The following is an 18536-nucleotide window of genomic DNA, read 5'->3' on the forward strand; positions in this document are numbered from 1 at the left end:
GGGTTACCTTGGTAACATTATTGTGCACAAAGTGTGCTGGGAGGCACACCTATGGCACCTCCACGAGGCGTTCCATGCCTAAACACAAGTCGGTCTACTGATCAAACAGAAGAAGACATCTATTGCAGCCTTTCACACCAAGTACCTGGTATACCACGTGGGGAACAGGGTTATGCTTCTTGGCATTGCAGTGAGAGGAAGAAGAAGCAGAGACGGTGGAGTATCTCTGGTACTACTAAAAGAGAGCCTTAGAGCAGAAGAGCAGAAAAACCAGGAGCGAGGGAGAAAGAGAGAGAGAGAGAGAGAGAGAGAGAGGGGGGAGCAGGAGGGAGGGAGAGAGAGAGAGAGAAGGATAGAGAGAGAGGGAGAGAGAGAGGGAGAGAGAAAGAGTGAGAGAGAGAGAGAGAGAGAGAGAGAGAGAGAGAGAGAGAGAGAGAGAGAGAGAAAGACAAAACAGCTTTTGGGGACTAGAAGAGACTGCACTGCTGTAATTGTGGGCATATCGGTTCATGAATAAAAAAACGTTCAAGTACAAAAGTATGTGTGGTGTGATCTTTACGGGCCTAAAGGCTTACATACGGTCCAAAAAATAGACAGCATTCCATGTGTATTTAGGAGTAAGAATCAGTCAAAATAAAAAACACACAGAATTGTTGGTAGCACTGCATGAAAAGAATAAAGCTGACCAAACCTTCTCTATGTCATGAAACACAAAAGCTGAGGTTGGTGTAGGTTGCCACAGTGCAGTTAACTTACATCTGAGCAACATGCAACAATACTCTGTACATGTCTGTGCCTAAACATAGAGGCACACTTATTTTGCAACATTGCGCTAACTCATTGGTGGTTGTCAATCATTTCAAAAAGTGTATTTCTATCCCGTTTTGTCAAAACAATATATGCCAGCAATGCAACTGTAAAATATGTTCATGCTGCAAGTGCCCAAAAAACCTCATACGGCTTGCCTCAGCAATATATGTCAGTGCTACTCCGCTTTCAGGTTAGGTATGCTCAAAGAAAATGATAAATCCAGCACAATACTATATGAGAGCATTGCCACTGTAAATCCTTCCTTGCTGATTATGCCAAAACTCATCATAATACTTGATTCGATAGTATATGCCCCTATTTCAAGCTGTGTGTGCCCTAAGAAAATACCGAGTTGTGCCCTCAAAACCTCTTCTAGCATTGCCACTGTAAAGCATCTTCAAGCTGCTGAGTATTCCTAGAAAGGTGAGAGTGATAAAAAGATGGATAGAATGAGTGATGGAGATTACGTGATGAGTGAGTGGGAACACGAGAACAAGAGTCACCAAAGAGAAAGAGAGTTAGAGAGAGAGAGAAAGAGAGAGAGTGTGTGTGTGTGTATGTGGTTTAAGTTGCACTATGGATTATTTAGCTCACAGGGACATCAGCAAAGAACACTAGAAGAATAGGACCACAACTAGCGCAATGCAGTGACCTCTGGACACGACTGAAAGGATAGTTCCTCTGCCAGGTTATACGTGATTATTTAAAAGTGAAACGGAGAAGATGCAAAGCACAGGTTTGGGGCCTACTGAACCAGGCTCCACCTGTGTGTGTTGCATCTGATGCGTGCATCTCTGGATAGGAGTCTAGACATTACACCCTGTGCATGCTGGGCTCGTGGGTCCTCTATAAGAATGACATGCAGAACACACTCCACGTGTAGCGCTCCGACGAAATGCAGGGCTCAGTCCACTTCTACACACCTGTCGAACTAAAAGGAGCTACAATGCATGGACATTGCAAATCCCTGGGAGACCATCAGCCGGCTTCCATTAAAGCCAGATGTGGGCTGGGGAGTGGGTGGAAGTGTTTATGTTGCTGCACAGGGGCAACAAAAGATCCAAGGAAAAAGAGAGGGGTTTGGATCTGCGACCTACAGTCCTGACCACCATGGGGAATTGGATATCTTTTTATTTATTTATTTTTTATTGTGCATTTAGTTTAATTATAAGACATTAAGCACATATCTTGATCACAATAACAACAACAATTAAAACAATATAAGCATTTTTCATAATAAAAACATAATAAAAACAGACTTAATCACTATAACCATATAAAATATAAAATGTTATTTTATCGTAGACTCTTAATTGCAATGTTCCAAATTGAAAAAGCAGCAGCATTTTTGGATACCTCCATTGCTGATACACTTGAGCATATACGGCAAAGGTCTCCTCGATAGGAGCTTGGCGGTTATGGAGTGCCTGGCACCAGAGCTAGCAGTGATAAAGTAGGCACTGTTGAATTGCAGAGCGTTTCCGGGGCTCGGGTACCATGAGGAGTTCCGGTGCAAGATGGTAGATGACTGGGCTATAGCAAGGGGGAAGATGGATGTTGAATTGTGGCCGCCTTACAAGTCCCAAACGATGTCTATGGGCCTCATCACGAGTCGGGCGGTATCCCAGTGGTAATTCCGCCGGCATACCACCCAATGCAATTAGGGTTACCGCTACTCGGTCCCGCACAATTTGGGCCAGATCAGGAGCAGTGTTAAGGCGGTAAATACCCATTATCCAACCTGGGTGGCGCATTTACTGCCAGCCAAATACCGCTGGTGATAAAAGCGCCAATATTGCCCGTACTGCAAGCACCTTCAGTTCCACCACAGAGCTGGAGGTGAACGCGTCGAGGTAGGGCCATATTCTGGATTGGGTGGAGCCGTAAATGCAGCAGTAATAGCGTTGCCGCTGCATTTTGCCACTCCGCCCAACTCCTGATGAGACCCTACGACAGTTTGCCATGCAGCTAGAGGCATGGCAATCCTTTACCATTTCTGAGTTTGCCCACCCAGCCACACCAGAGTGCATGAAAATTGGTTGAGGGGACGCCTCGAGGCTTTTCCACTAATGGTAATGGCTGGTTCCTCACCCAAGCAGAGATAGCAGTACCAGGAAGGTAGATTTCCTTATACTGTATGGTCTGAAGAGTAGTCCCGGTGACGAGAAATTGTCACTTGCGAGGACACACCCAGATGTGGTAAAAAGGACGTTTTGAAGAAGGAGTTGGAGGAGGGTGGCAGGTGGCGGGGCTCTGCCTTTTTCAGGGTGTAATGCATGTGTGTGTGTGTCTAAGATATATGCTGGGGGATTCAGGGTGATACTTCACAAGTCAAGCCCAGGAGGTGAGTTGGGGAATGGCTATATCAGTCAGAGTGGCTGCCTTGAGATGTATTTTAGTAAGGGGCGCTTGTTTAAGAGAACCTTACTAAGGGTCTTCCTCTGGGCATTTGGGGAAAGCACTCTCATCATTTTGAGGGAGAACCAAAGTAAAAGTCTGAAAAATACAACAAACGGGCACAAAAGATATTACATAGCTCTAAAGGTGGAGACGCTATACGTCCAAATTGAAGGTAGAAATGTATAGAGGAGGTGAGGATTAGGAATGGTGTGTATTAGTACGAGTTTAAAGAGCAGAGTAGATAATCCAAGCAACACATTGGGCCTCATTATGAGGGCATTGGTCCCTAAAAAATGCCAGAAAGATTTCTGGAAATTTCAGCTGCAGCATTTTTTCCGGACCAGCACACTTCAAGTTTGCCAGTGGGAGGCATGGATCTCCCGGCAGGTCAGGCTTGCCAGGAGTTCAGGCCCCTTCTGGTAAACAAATGCCTGGATCACCGGCACCGTTACTAACGGTTACTAGCGGTGCCAGTGATGCAGGAAATCCCATCCCATGGATAGGACTCCATGGGAAGGTGAACATACCGGCCCTCTGCTGCCCATAATATCGCAAGCTTGCCTCTGCCACGTCACAAGATCTCCCTTACAACGCAGCAATGGCCATGGCCACAGAAGAGTTTCAAGCACTTTACGAGTAGTGTTTTTCTCGGATTCTACTCTCAAAATGCTTCCCTTTTGCGGAGTGGCGTAACACAAAATGTGGGGGCCCCCCTGCGAGCCATGCTGAGGGGGCCCCCCAACTCAGCAACAAATCACTGGTCGCGCCAAACTCTGGGCCGGCATAGATTATCACACTTGCAAAATACACACGAACGTGCTGCTGAAGGGATATGCCACACACTACACTAGGAGAAAGATATAAATATGTGTTTTAATGCAGTATACAGCACACTTTCTGAGAAAAATTGCCTAAAAAGCCAGAGTGTTTGCAATTGTTTTGTAGGGTAACACCAATCCAATAGAGGCAAGTCACCAACAGTGCACAGGAACATTAATACTTTGCTATTAAAAATGCCATGCCACAGTGAAAACATGTCCAACTGGCTACAAAATGTAGACCAGTGTAGACACGTAGTATTGTTACAGTAAAGCATGCCAGGCCACATTTAGACATACCTAGACTGGTTGCGCCAAATTGTCAGTGGAAGCATTAACACTCATCAAGAAGAGAACACACATTCAAGCCTGTGGCCTCTAACAACAAAGCCAACTCTTTAAAATCTGCAAGGAACTGATCAATCCTGTTGCGGTCTTTACCTCTCCTGTTCCCTCCCAGGCTCTCTGTCATATCACTTCTCTTCTAAAACTCCTGTCCTTCGTCTCCTCTTCCTCTCCCTCTTCCTCTCTTGGCCCCCTTTTGGCCATCTCTACCTCTCTTCCTCCTTTCTCCTCTTTCTCTCTGACAACACCTGAGAGAGGTTTTTAGACAAGTCCAATCTATGAAAGTGTCATCCAAACAGGTGCTCCCCTGCTCCTCCAAAACCATCAAGGACCATATTGACACCCTCGTTCTAGCCTTGCATGATTTCTGTAATTACTCTTTTGCCACTGGAATGTTCCCCTCTCCCCTTAACTACTCCCTTATGCACCCACTCCTCAAGAAGCCATCTGCTGATCCTGCCTGCCCGGCAAACTATCGCCCAATCTCCATCACCCCTTTCCTGGACAAACTGTTGGAAAAGCTGGCCATCTCCCAGCTTACTCTCCACACAGAATCTGTTGGTTGTCTCCATGACCTTCAGTCTGGCTTCAGAGGAGCCAGAGGCACGGAAACTGCTCTCCTGAACACCTGTAAAGATGTGCTCTCTAACCTTGATTCCAGTATTCATTCTGTCCTTATCCTCCTTGATCTTTCCTTTGCTTTCGACATGGTCAACCACGCCATCCTGATCAATCCTGATCAATCGACTCCATGAGAACCTGGACATCACGGATCAGGCCCTTGAGTGGCTGACCTCCTTCCTCTTGGACAGCCCCTCCAAGGACCAACTTGGTCCCTTTCTCTGCGCTCCATCCTCTCACCATGGTTTTTCAACCTCTACTTGGCCCCTTTGGCCCACCTGAACTCTACCTTCTCCTCTAACTTTCAGTGTTATGTGGCTGACACTCTGCTTTCCTTCAGGCTCCCCTCAGACTCCTCTACTCTCTTGCTCATTCCTGACTGTCTATCCATGATTCAGGATTAGTGTGCCTCCAAAGATCTCTGCCTTAATGTCAGTAAGATGGCGATCCTTCTCATTTGGACTCCTGCCCCTGATTTCCCTCTCTCTCTGGCTGCCCGCCTTGGGCCCTTCCTGTGAGGCAGACAACCTTGGTGTCATCTTTGAATCCACTCTCTCTTTCTCTTTCTCTGCTCACATCTCGGACGTCGCCGAGAAGTCCCACTACCTGCTGCTCCTCCTTAAAGGAACTCTTCCCTTTCTCACTTTCCCCCAGAAGCTCACAGTCTCCAGAGCCCTGGTTCTCTCTAGGCTGGCCTAGTGCAACAGCCTCTTTCTCAATCTGCCTTCCTCTACTCTCCACCCTCTGCAACTAATCCAGAACAGGACTGCAAGACTTATCCTTGGCCTCAAGCCCAGGGATCGTATCTCTCCAGCCCTGAAATCTCTCCACTGGCTCCCAGTTGCTGCAAGGATCAAGTTCAACACCCTTTGCATTGTCCACAAGGCTTTCTGGGCCTGGGATCCGCACTACATCCAACGCTCTTTTCCAAAATATCTTCCTTCTCAAGCTTTTCGCTCAGCTACCTACAACTCTCTAAGGGTTAGACACTTCTCCAGGCAGAGAGTGGGGGTATATCTCACTCCTCTGCAGGTGCCTCCCTCTGGAATACCCTCCCTGCCCCTCAAACTTGAGCTGGATCACATGAAGTTCCGGAAGCAGCTCAAACCTTTCCTCTTCTCCTCTGCTTTCTCACTCTCCCTCCCCTGCTGGCCTACCTGACCTACCTGTCCGCTGTACCGACTGGTTGCTGGGCTACCCTCAGAGTCTCACTGAGTCCAGACTCTTTCTTGATCAGTCACCATTGCACTGCCTTTGGGCCTACCAAGCACTTAGGGTCTGTAACTGTAACCCTACAATCCCTTGTTCGCCTTGCAATACCCAGAGCCACGCTGCCCTGGCTGCACTTACTCCGAGCATTGCTGCCCTGTTTTTCCCTCCCCTCTCCCTTGCACTTCCCTTCTCCCTTTCCCCTTGCACTTCTCGTTCTCGCACTTGCATGATCTGAATGACACAAGGATTAGTAAGATTGTTTGTCTTGTCCTCCCTCTATCTTCCCTCCCTTTTCTTGTCACACCTAGAAACATGTGTGTACCGTCACGTTATAAATGACTTATATCATATCATTTGATCACAGATGCCCAGAAAAATATACAATGCCGCAGTAAGAAACGGCTAGACTGGCAGCACCCAAATGGCAGTCTAGCCAGGTAATTCACTTAGCAGGACTGCTTTATCAGAAATGCCCAGTTAAATAAAAGTCATACCAAACTGAGGAATGTCTAGACTGGCTGCACCAACATGCCTCTCTAGCCACTAATACCACATATCATGCCTGCTTAACCTGGACATGGACAGCATTATGATTTGTTGCACAATCCTGCCCCCCCCCACACATCCGCTCTCGCTACCACCCCTACCCCAACCTCCAAAATCAACTCCTTGGCCCAGAATTACCTCCATGTCACTCTTCCTTGTCCCAGAGCTTACGTATGAGGCTATTTGCCTCATAGGTAAGTACTGGGATGAGGAAGAGTGGGACTAGGAGTAATGAAGAGTACAGGTAGCTAAGTCAGGCATTACCTCCATGTACCTCTACCTCATCCCAGTACTTGTGTATGAGGCAGAGTGCCTTATACACAAGTACTTTCTCATACACAAAACTGGGACGAGGATGAATAGGGTTAGGAGTAATGAACAATCAAGACATTAAACACAAGTATTGGTGCAACACCATTGAGTTGACTGGGATTCAGCACTCCCCCTGAAACTTTGGGCTATGTTTGTTGACTCGACCTGGCTGACCTTTAGAGCAGTTGCCAGACAGAACAGGGCACAGATGTTAAATGGCACCTGGGTTTCCCTGTTAACAAGAACCCAGGTAATACTAATATAAAGCATTTCACTGTTAGTACCTGCTTTCAAATGCCAAATGTTTTATGCAATTGAAATCATGATGTGGTTTTAATACTTGCATGCCAGAGGAGTGATTGGATGGGTAGAGAGGGAACAGGAGACCACTCATTCTCACAGCAGTCCATAAGTGGGTGCTTTCAACCTTAAAGGAGAGAGTTAACTGCTTGTAACATTGAAGATACACTAGAATAGTCTCATTAAAATGAGTAAAGAAATTAGATGCCCCCAAACAAATAAGTTTGCCCCTCCCCCACCGCCTATGAAGTTAGCGCCTCTCCCAACATTTGAAGGGTTAGCCCCCCGAAATGTAGGTTTTGTTGCGCCCCTGAACGTAAACACACACACCAATCACCATATACGCACACGCACACCCAGCCATCCATACATTTAAGTGTGCATTATTTCACCATACCGGCACACCCAGGCAGCCATCCATACATTTAAGTGTGCACCCTTTCACCATACAGGCACACACACCCAGGCACCCACCCGTACATTTAAGTGTGCACCCTTTCACCATACACTCACACACGCACACATCATGGGGTTAAGGGGAGCCCTAATACTTCAAAATTAAATTGGGCCTCATTAGAAATATGCCCGTCTGGAAACAACGTTGCCGGTAAACTTACCAGCACTGTTGTTTCCGGACAGGCATATTACAGCTCTGCGGGCGGTTGCTGTCCCACCCGGCAGGTCAGGTCAGACCTGCCGGGCAGAATGGCACCCACCCGCAGAGTTTTCATGGAAGCACCGGCACCGTTGTTAACGGTGCCGGTGCTTCCGTCGTCCCCATTCCCATCGAGTCCAATAGGACTCGATGGGAATTGGGACTTACCATTTGCCGGCGCCTGACTTCCCGGACCGCCTGGGTTGTAATCCCCTGGTGTTACTGGGAAGTTGGGCACCAGTAAATCATTACGGATCCAGCGGCAACCTGCCGGTAGCACCGGCACGGTTACCGCCAAACCCGTAATGAGGCCCTCTGACTTCATAAAGAAATGATTTCCGTTAAGGACCAAACCATAACGGAAATAATTTCTTTGTGAAGTCAGAGTGACTTCAAAAATAAACAATTTCTTTTTGAAGCCATAGGGCTCCCCCCCACCCCATGACATGGGGGCCTCGAGCCTAGCGTCTTCCATGCCAAGGGGAGGGTGGAGCCCTCAGACTTCAAAATAAATGTTCTTTTTGTAGTCACTCTGCCTTCTGACTGAAGACTGAATTCAAAAAGAAAGGGCCCCCTCCTAGGATATGTGCTGGCGGGGCCCCCCGCACCGCGGCTCTGGGGGCTGCGGGGGGCCCTTTTATGCCAGTGCTTTTGCGAGAAAGCAGATGTTGAAATGAGTATCAGATCCAAGCGGCCATCTTGGCCTCTGTCAAACCCCTCCCTCTTCTCTGGGGTGACCAGACTTCCCGGTTTTCCAGGGACAGTCCGAGGAAATCGCCCTCTGTCCCAGAGTCCCGGGAGTTTTTTAATTTTATAAACCCCGGATTGGAAGAGTGGGTGGCTACGGTCTCGGTTTTTGCTGGGACCTGATTTCGAAATGCCAAAATCGGGCCTTGTGCGACTCTTCCTGCGCGTGAATGGGGGAGTGAATGCTTTTCACACCCCCACTTGCTTTCCTTCCCCTCCCCAGCGCTCTCCTCCAATGAGAGGAGTGTGCCTGTGAGCACACCGCCCTCCCCCTGTCACCCCCTGCAACAGGCCAGCGACATAGAAGTAGGACTACAGTTGTATGTGCGTTTACTTTGGTCCTACTTCTATGTCTATGGCCTGTCCCGTGTTTTTTTTAAAAATCTGGTTACCTTACTTTTCTCCAAACTCTTAATTTGAGTTTTCTCTACAGTCACTTATGTTAAGTCAATGTCCTTAGCAAACTAGACTTTAAAGAGTTTAAAGATATCCCACTGGACATCAATGCGTGTGGGGAATACTCCCAAATTCTCGTGTGAGTTAATTCAGCACACTGGCTACGCCTGGTTGGGAGGCAGCTTATAAGGCACTGTTAGGGGGTCTGTGTTTTTGTTGAGGTGCAGCTGTGCATTAAACAAACATTCTACGGCGATAACAAGCTAAATCCAAAAGCGCTCTGGCTTTGTGGGTCGGAATAGCTTGCTTGTTTCCATAAAGATCGATACCCCGATATTTGGACTCATTCTGGGGTCATCTGCTCTTCCCATAGCCTAGGTCTAGTCGAACAGATAGAGACAAAGAGATTGTAACGTGGCAACTTCAAAACATATATATTTTCTTGATATTTCCGCTCATTCAACCGCAGTGATTAGAGGATAATGTGCCTTGTAATTGCTGCTATGAAATGTCGGCCTCATGGGCTCTGGTTTAGCTTTGATGAAGTCATGTCCAGTGCCCGGCTGAAGAACGTAGGACCACCTGTTCCCAGAGGCGTAGCCAGGATTGTCTAACACGTGGGGCCTGAAGCGAATGTAGTTGGGCCCTTCGCAGGGACATTAACATCTGTAAATGCCCACACAGCGCTGCTGAGTGGGCATTTACAGATTGTGGCTGGGCTTTGCCCTCTCAGGCCCTACCATGTCTACTCCATAACCTTTTGTTTTCTGCCTGACAGTGACCGCGTTATTTAAGGAAAATCTACCCAGGCCAAAAAGATCTAGTGTGCCCTAACAGCAGAAGACCTCACACCGCCTTTTTATTTTACAAGCTCCAATCTCACCACAAAAAAAAGGTTACATGGCTTTATAACGAATAACATCATAACGAATGCACATATAACGAAAATGTTATAACGACAAAACATAGCATTTTTTTTTCTTTTTTGGGGGGTTTCCCCCACAAGCCCATGGGGGCCACCCCTGAAAACCCACCCCAACCGTTTCCCCACATGATTTAACCCTTTACCCAACCCCCACAAACATTTGCGTTATGTTTGTCGTCAGAGGCGTAGCCAGGTTTGTCTAGCAAATGGGGCCTGAAGCTAATGTAGTTGGGCCCACTGCACTGACAAAAATATCTGTAAATGCCCACACAGCGCTGCTGAGTGGGCATTTGCAGATTTTGGGTGGGCCTTGCCCCTCAGGCCCTACCATGTCTATGCCTCTGGGAAGCACTCACTAAACACGGATAAAAAAAGGCAACCCATTGTGGGGTCCATTCCACCACCCACTGGGCACCCCTTTTTTTCCCTCATCAGTGCCCCTTTTCCCCACACTAGGACCCGCCTTTACAAACCCCACCCTCCACAATTCAGGGCCCTCTTCCCCCCATGACACCCTCCCCAGGGTCCACTTTATCCTACATCCCTAGGCCCCTCTATACCTACCCCCACTCACCCAGCCCTTCCTCCTCTCCACAGGGAACCATTCATCCGGCCCTACCGCCTCCTTTAGCCTGCCCTCCTCCTTTACCCTACACTTCCTCGCCTCCAAAGTCCCGCCTCTCTGCCTTCTTCCACCCTCCCTTTTATATGGTAACTTACTCCATGCCCCTCTAGACCTACCACCACTCATTGAGCCCCTGCTCCTCTCCACAGTGACCCATTCATCCAGCCCTACCACCTCCTTTAGCCTGCCCCGCCTCCTCCTTTATCCTGCACTTCCTCGCTGCCACAAACCCACATCTCTTCTTTCTTAAATCGTCCCTTTACCAGGGAACTCTTTTCATAACCACTGCGCTGTAACGCAAGCTCTTAACCTCTAAGCCACTGCAGTTAGCTGGTATTTGGTGGAGCGGGGGGCCAGATGTTCTATCCTCGTTGGCTTCAGTGAACATGTTTCACAATGCAAATGGTTATGCTCACAGGGGCATGTAGGAGAAAGATATACACGTCCAAAAGCTACCCTCAGTGACAAGTACTTGGGGTTGGAGTGCTGGAGACTTGAGTTCTAATCCCATGTCCGGTATCTCCTGGGGATGTTTTTTTTAAATTAATGGTTTTATTTAAATGGGTATACATTGCGCTGCACGATCAGAAAACAGCTAATGTCCCTTCAATACCTGCATACCCACTAACAGTTGTGCCTTCGTTTTCTGCACTCTGGCCTTGGTAACACACACACAAAAGCTTGGCTCTCTGGCCCCAACTGACTGGAAAAAACAAGGGGAAAAAGTGTCATCTACGGGTCATGGTTGATTAGATAATTGCACTGAGACTCAAACAGGACCCCTTCTGGAGGTGCTGTGTGGTGACCACTGGCCCCTACATAGCAAGCATGCAAACGTGTATAAGCATCTCACCAGCAACTGAATGTGTCGCCTGCAGGCTACACATAGGAGGCTGCATTAGGTGCATTAACCCATTGGGCTGTTGACCCTCCTTCCTCTGAGAGCAGGAAACTGAATTTCCATGTTGCCTTCCTTTGGCACATCATATCTATCTTTCACCCCAATTCAGAGGATGTTTTGTTTCACGGAGAGATGATAATCATTGTGAGGTGTGAGCCACTAATAGCTAAGCAGGTCAGTTAAATCTTTTACTTTGTCATAGGGGTGTATTGATACATGCAGGGCAGTCTTCTGTCCTTTGCTACTGCATGCTTTCTTATTGCTGCTTGTTCATGATTTTTAAATATAAACACTCTGCTCTCAAAAGTGAAAGATTTGAAAGACTCTTGCTGTAGCAAGCCTTTCCCACTCTTTGCTCTGGGGGTGAGAGGGATGCTTTCTGCATTCAACTTCTTCAATTTTGGAGTGGCTGGCTCCACCACTGACAATCAGGGCCTAATTCTGGAGGGAAACGGACAGAGGCCTGCGCCCTGCGCCCTTCACGCATTCCTCCCAAACGCGGCCAAAGCCCTATGTCCTATGCAGCCCCTCTGGTGCAGGTTCCACACAACTTAGGGTTAGGAGCTGTGCTCTTCCACGTAGGACTGGCCACCTAGGCCCCAGAAAGTGTCACAGCCTGCTTTGTAAACCTTAGTGACGGTGGCCTAGGTGAAGATGATCTTGCTGGAATACTGATGCCTTTTTCCTCCCAGAAGCCACGCGGGAGCATGGTAAAATGAAGGGGTGTGCCTGCTCAGTGCACTGTGTTTACCCTCTGCCTAAGTGACATTAGTTCAGGGCTCTCCAGGCAAATGTATCCATTCGGGAGAGAGCTAGGAATAGGAAGTCTCTTTCTGCAGGCACAGTGGGGAAGACTCAGAGAGCTGCATGCCTGAGACATCTTTCATTGTCCCTCGCTCATTGTTGAGTTCCCTAACTTCTAACTCTCTGCCTTGCCAGGCCCTGTTTCTTTTACTGCCAACATCCCTGACGCCTCGTCTTCCACCTACTTCCCGCTCTATTATGTCTTCTCCTTTTTTGCTTTCTTCTATGGCCCTTTGAAAAGGAATGCAAGCCTAGCTAAGCCTCATGAAGGAAATCTTCCAACAAAAGATGCATTCCTCACTTATGGGAGGTGCTGTGAGATGAGTAAGAAGGGCTGAAGGTGTGATTGGGTTGTTGAGTTGGGAAGCACCAGAGGCGTAGCCAGGATTGTATAGCAAATGGGGCCTGAGGCTAATGTAGTTGGGCCCACTGCATGACAAAAATATCTGTAAATGCCCACACAGAGCTGCTGAGCGGGCATTTACAAATTTTGGGTGGTCCTTGCCCCTCAAGCACTACCCTGTCTACGCCTCTGTTTTTCATTATGTGTGCATTCTACATAACATTTTAATTATAAATACTGTATGCCAAAAAAAAAACTATAGTAGCTTCAAGTAAGGACTTCCGTTGTTCATTAGGTGTTTTGGAGGCCGCACCGCATATATAGGCTTAATCGCAATGAGACTCGAGAGTGAGTGGGAAGGTCAGCATGGACATGGGTGTAGAACTCCGTCGCAGGGCGCAGTTTTAGTTCCCAGGGCACAGACTACTTCTCGAGAAAAGAGAGCAGTGACTAGTGGTGTTGCTAGGTCTGGAAAAGATCTGGGGCTACGCTAATGTTGGGACTGTCAGGAATCGGGGCTTGCTAGCCGTTTGGTTTGTAGCCCCATAGCTTCTATCAACAGCTACAACCAAAAACCTGGGACTATGCCGCCCCGCCTCACATGCCTCTAATGACGCCTGTGGCAGCAGACATTCATTCTGGTTTCATAGTACCATTTTAGAAGACATGGACTTCATTTAGGGGTCACCCGGGGTCGCAACTCTGATTCCTGAGGTCTCCCTTGCTACCCCTATAGTCTCCCTTGCTACCCCTGCAACCTTTTTAATGCAAGGTCCCGGGGTGTGGCCAGCACAATGTGGCACTTTGCTTGTGGAGTGTCTGGCTTTCTTGTTCAGGCCTCTTAAAAAAAAGAAACAAAAAAAAACAAAGAAGAGGGGTTCCACAAGTCTAAAACTTTCAGCAGTGACCCTAAATAAGATAGCATGGGAACACCAGATCATTTGTGTTTCTAGAATTTTTAACAATACCTGTTAGAATCATTAAAGGTTTATTACAGGCTCACTTAAGGGGGTGAGTCACTGACTTACTCTGTTCTTAAACACCTCAACTCAGCCTTTCATCCTTCGGACATCTATAAATGAGTACCAACACAGGTTGGGGGATATTGTATGCATATTTGTTCTATATAAAGCGTTTAAGCGTAAGTGCTATGTAATAACACATCATTATCATTTGGCCTTGGACGTCTTCCTGGATTCAGAGTAATTTGGTTATATGGTCCTATACACGCTGATCTTAATGATACATATGGAGATCCATTCTTGTTTGAAATGTATATCACATTATAGTGATTTCATAACCATATTTTTCGTTGTGTGCTTAGGAACAATACTATGTGATGCCACTTCCTGTTTTGTCAAGGGGTGAAAGGTTGTGTTCCATCCCTTCCTGTGATGTCATCAGAGGTCAAGGGTCCTGTGATGTCACTTCCGCTACCTGTGACATTTTGGTGGAATGACGTCCCTGTTAGAAGGTGGCACAAACCATAAGCAGCTGAGACGAATACTACACTTGCCTGTAGAAGGCTGTATGCGGAATGTCTGGCAAAAGTTGTGTCCACTAAATGTATCTGCCGTATGTTCTTTACATAGGAAATGGGTGCCTTTGGCTTTATACATTGGGAGACGGTTCTGTGTCTATTAAACACACTTGTCTGCGTGAAAGCCGTAACTTCTGTTCAGGAAGGGCGGCTCAGGGGCAACGCGTTTACTTTGGAAACAACAAAATGCAGTGCAACACAGGTTCAAATCCTGATCCCGCGCTGTGAAACCACTTACTGGTATCAAGTGTGTTATAAAAGAACAATTATAATGATTAATGCTGCTGTCATTAGGCCGCCACACGTTGGTTCAGCTGTCCCTTGTGCCCCATCTCCACGAACCTCCATTCTGGTCTTGCTGGCTCCAGCACAGAGGCAGGGCCTTGGGTGGCACGTGCTACCCCTGGAATCTGATTGGCCGCCTCAGGTGCCACGCCATTATCCTATGTGGTGGGTGTGTGTGCGCTTGTACTTAATGCCACCCATGCAGAAGTCGGTACACCCCTTGGCTCACCCCAGACAAAAGAGTCTGAACACACCTCTGCAGCCCTGCATCCTCTTTTTGGGGGCACGCCCGAACTGCCTTATACTCCTGCTGCCCCATAGGCCTTCTTTTCCGTGACAGTAATCCAATCATCTTTTTCCCTAGGTCTACTTGTGACCCACCCCTCCACCCCCAAACACTTTGCCCTTAACCCCACATTTTGCCACTGGCCCCTGATGCAGCTCTTCTCAGCCTGCGTACTCCACCCCTTCTTCTCGGCTGGCCTCACAGAGCGGGTGTGGACTGGGCGGGTGGTACTTAGAGTCCTCTGTGGCCATCACATGCCCCTCTCAGTGTGCGGTCTTCACCCTTTGCAGCGGTGTTCCTTTGTGGTCGCTTTTGGGGGCGGCACAGAAAATGCAATGTGAAGAGCCCACCCTCTGGGAGACACCCATTAGAGAAGGCTAAAAGTCTGGGGCGTCAAGGAGTGTGTGAGTGTCTCCCCCCATGCCACCTAGAAATGACAAAACTTTCAGGCATTTGTTCCTCAGTGACTGTGAAGATTGGTCGTACCTTCGGCAGGCACATTTCATAGAATTGAGGAAACATTTATTGGGATTGTTTTAGTTTTAGATTACTTGCCAGCAGCTTTTTAACTTTTTTAATGATTTGTTCTTTTTTCTGTAAGGGTAGGCCCTAAAGAAGCACACGCCTTATGGCAGACATGTTTCTTCTGGTAAGTGAGAAACGTGTATACCAATTCTCAGGTTATCAGATTAAAACCAGGGGATACATTGAATCCCTTGAAAGGAGTGGTTTCTGTATAGAATAAAGGTCCAGCATCTGTAGATGTCTTCGCTGTTGTTACACACATCCTGTATTGAAATGGAAAAAGCTCTCTGCCCTGCTTGTGCCACATGCTTCCAAGGCCAAGGACAATGCTGCCCCATACGAGGAGCCTCTTTTGTAGCTTCAAGTCTGACCCTGAACTTTGGAATCCAAGCCAGTCTGCCCCAACCGCCGGCACCTTGGATAGCGCTGTACTTCTGACCATGATGTCTCAGGGAGCCTAGAGAAATAAGGATGTGTGTGTATGTGTCACCCCTGACCTCTCTCCAAACATACCCTCCACTATCAGGGTCTTCCCCTGAAGTCTGTTCCTATAAACAAGTCTCCTTATTTGTCGTTCTTAATACTGTCTTTCTACCTGTTTCAAGGTGCTGCAGATTTTCCAGAATGCAGATCTTGGCCCAGTCGCTCACCAGACTAGGTCTGTCTAAACCAGGGTTGTCCAACTTCGGTCCTCGAGAGCCGGGATCCTGATGGGTTTTCCAGATATCTCTCAATATACATAAGGAAAAATGTGCATACATTTAGAATCATTGTATGCAAATTTATCTCATGAATATTAAAAAGGGGTGTCCTGAAAAGCCGACAAGGATCTGGCCCTTGAGGCCTAGAGTTAGACAACCCTAAACCTCTTTTGAGGGGTTAGGCCCAAGAAATTCTTATTCAATAGATTCCTGAATCTTTCGTGATTCATATGATGCTAGGTCTTCAATCACTGTACAATTCCTATGAAAAAATAAGCAGTTTTTAATTCAAAAAAATATAATTCAGAAATATTAAAAAAATGTCATCAAAGGGATGCCATTCTAAAATGTTGAATCCCACATTCAAAATAATTGTAAAACATGTATATTTCTCAACAATGAATTCAGACCACTGACTTTTCATTTGATTGTCCTTCACAATTTGTCCCACAGTATTTTTTGGCAGAAGACGGTGTTCTTAACTGCAGCGCCAATTAGAATTGCTTTGTATCTGGAGGCTCCTCCTACTTCCCTAAGGTTAAGCAAAGAATTGTCAATGGTTAAATGTGCTGTCCATCATGTCCCTAAAGAGGAGGTTGCACAGGGGAATGCCCTTACAAGTAAAGTGGCGAGGGGTGTTGCCCTTTCTCCTAAACTCCTGGTTGTAAAAATACTTTCCCAAAACTATGTACCCCCCTTACTATACCCGTGCCAAACTTTCTATAATACCGGGGAATGCTTTAAAGTGATGAAAAGAATTCCTGGTGCAAGGCATGTTTGACACTACACACTGAATTTCTGGGGAAAACAGCTAGACTACAACTAGCTCCCGATCCCTTATTCATTAATTTGCACATGTGGAGCATGGGGTTGCACACTACAACAAATAGGAGATGGTTATGAGTGTCCAGAACAAGTGATTCGCACCAGACCTTTCTACTGTAGCGGAGCAACAATGCAGGCAAGGCCTGACATGTCGAACTCATAATGCGGGTAAATGTAATAATGTGAATCACGGGGAACATCCAACCCTCTGGGCCCCATTTCAAAATCTGTAATGTGATTTCATTCAAATGCCAAAGGTCTCTAAACGGTAGTAGTGTTGGTCATAATCAACATGACCTCAACTGGGTGGAGTCATACTCTTCCCCCAAGCTGAAATGGAGGCAGTGGTGAAGGCACTGATTTGAGATTTTGTGCTTCATTTTGGAGTGCCATCCAGTAATAATAGTGATTGTGGAACACATTTTACAGGGAAAATTGTGAAAGAAATGTGCCGGCTAGTGCAGATTCAGCACAGGATCCATTGTCCATATGATCCACATTCGCCCCCCACAAAAGTGAACATTTAAGAGACCTGATTACTGCAAAAGATCAAAAGCTAAGGTTTCCATCATTGGGTGATGGAACGCATCCAGACCAATGGACGGTGATAAAATATGCAACATTAGGCTCAATGCAGTTCTTTTTGCCATTAATGAACTTTCAAGTAAGATCTCACTTTCCAAATTGTCTTACAAAAGCTGTGATTCAATTGGCACAATGGAAGGATATGCTGGGGTCAAATGCAGAAAAAAGGAGACTTGGAGGATCATTTCTGGGATGGTGTAAAATCGATCACATCAGCATCTAATATATATAAGAGCCAGATACATGGAAATAGGTTGGGACAGTTGGAGAAGGTGGCAGGGCTGAACACAGGTGCCCAGCTCATATACAATGATGCAAGCATGGGGGAGCTACATGTGGGTGAATATTGAAGCATTGTTATGCAGAATGTGCTAACAAGTCTCTTATTTAACATCACCTCTGCATGTCAAAATATTGGGTGGGATATAGCACGCACAAGATTATTTGAATAAGTAACCGAGAGCTATCCAAGCTGATATGACCCATCACTCCTGAAGTGCTGAATGAAGCATCAGGAGTCTTGTTTACGCAGTGGCCATGGCATAAACTGTAAAAATCCTACAGCTCGCAATGTGACATCAAGATTGCACAGTGTTCGGACAATGATTGGATTACAGAAGCATTCACGGCATACTATAAGGAGCTCTATGGCTCCCGACAGACTGGGAAACAGACAGAGAACTTCCCCTTCCTTGTGAATGTTGCTCTGCCACAGCTGAACCCTGCTCAGAGAGATGCATTGGAGACTGATATTACGGAGGAGGAGCTGGTGGCGGCTGTGTTACACCTTCAGTCAGGGAAGGCACCAGGGCCCAATGGGTTTCCGGTCGAAGTATGGAAAAAGCTGGGTGAATCGATACTACCTCAGATGCACAATTTATTTAACCACTCAAAAACTATGTAATGCTTTCCTCGGACTTAAGAAGGGCCCATATAGTGGTCATTCCCAAGGCGGATCGACCCACCCTAGAGTCCTGTGCCTCATGTAGACCTATCTCTCTTTTTAATGGAGAGGTCAAGACCCCGATG

Source organism: Ambystoma mexicanum, chromosome 11 (assembly GCF_040938575.1).
Source record: "Ambystoma mexicanum isolate Mex_15411 chromosome 11, UKY_AmexF1_1, whole genome shotgun sequence".
NCBI lineage: Eukaryota > Metazoa > Chordata > Amphibia > Caudata > Ambystomatidae > Ambystoma > Ambystoma mexicanum.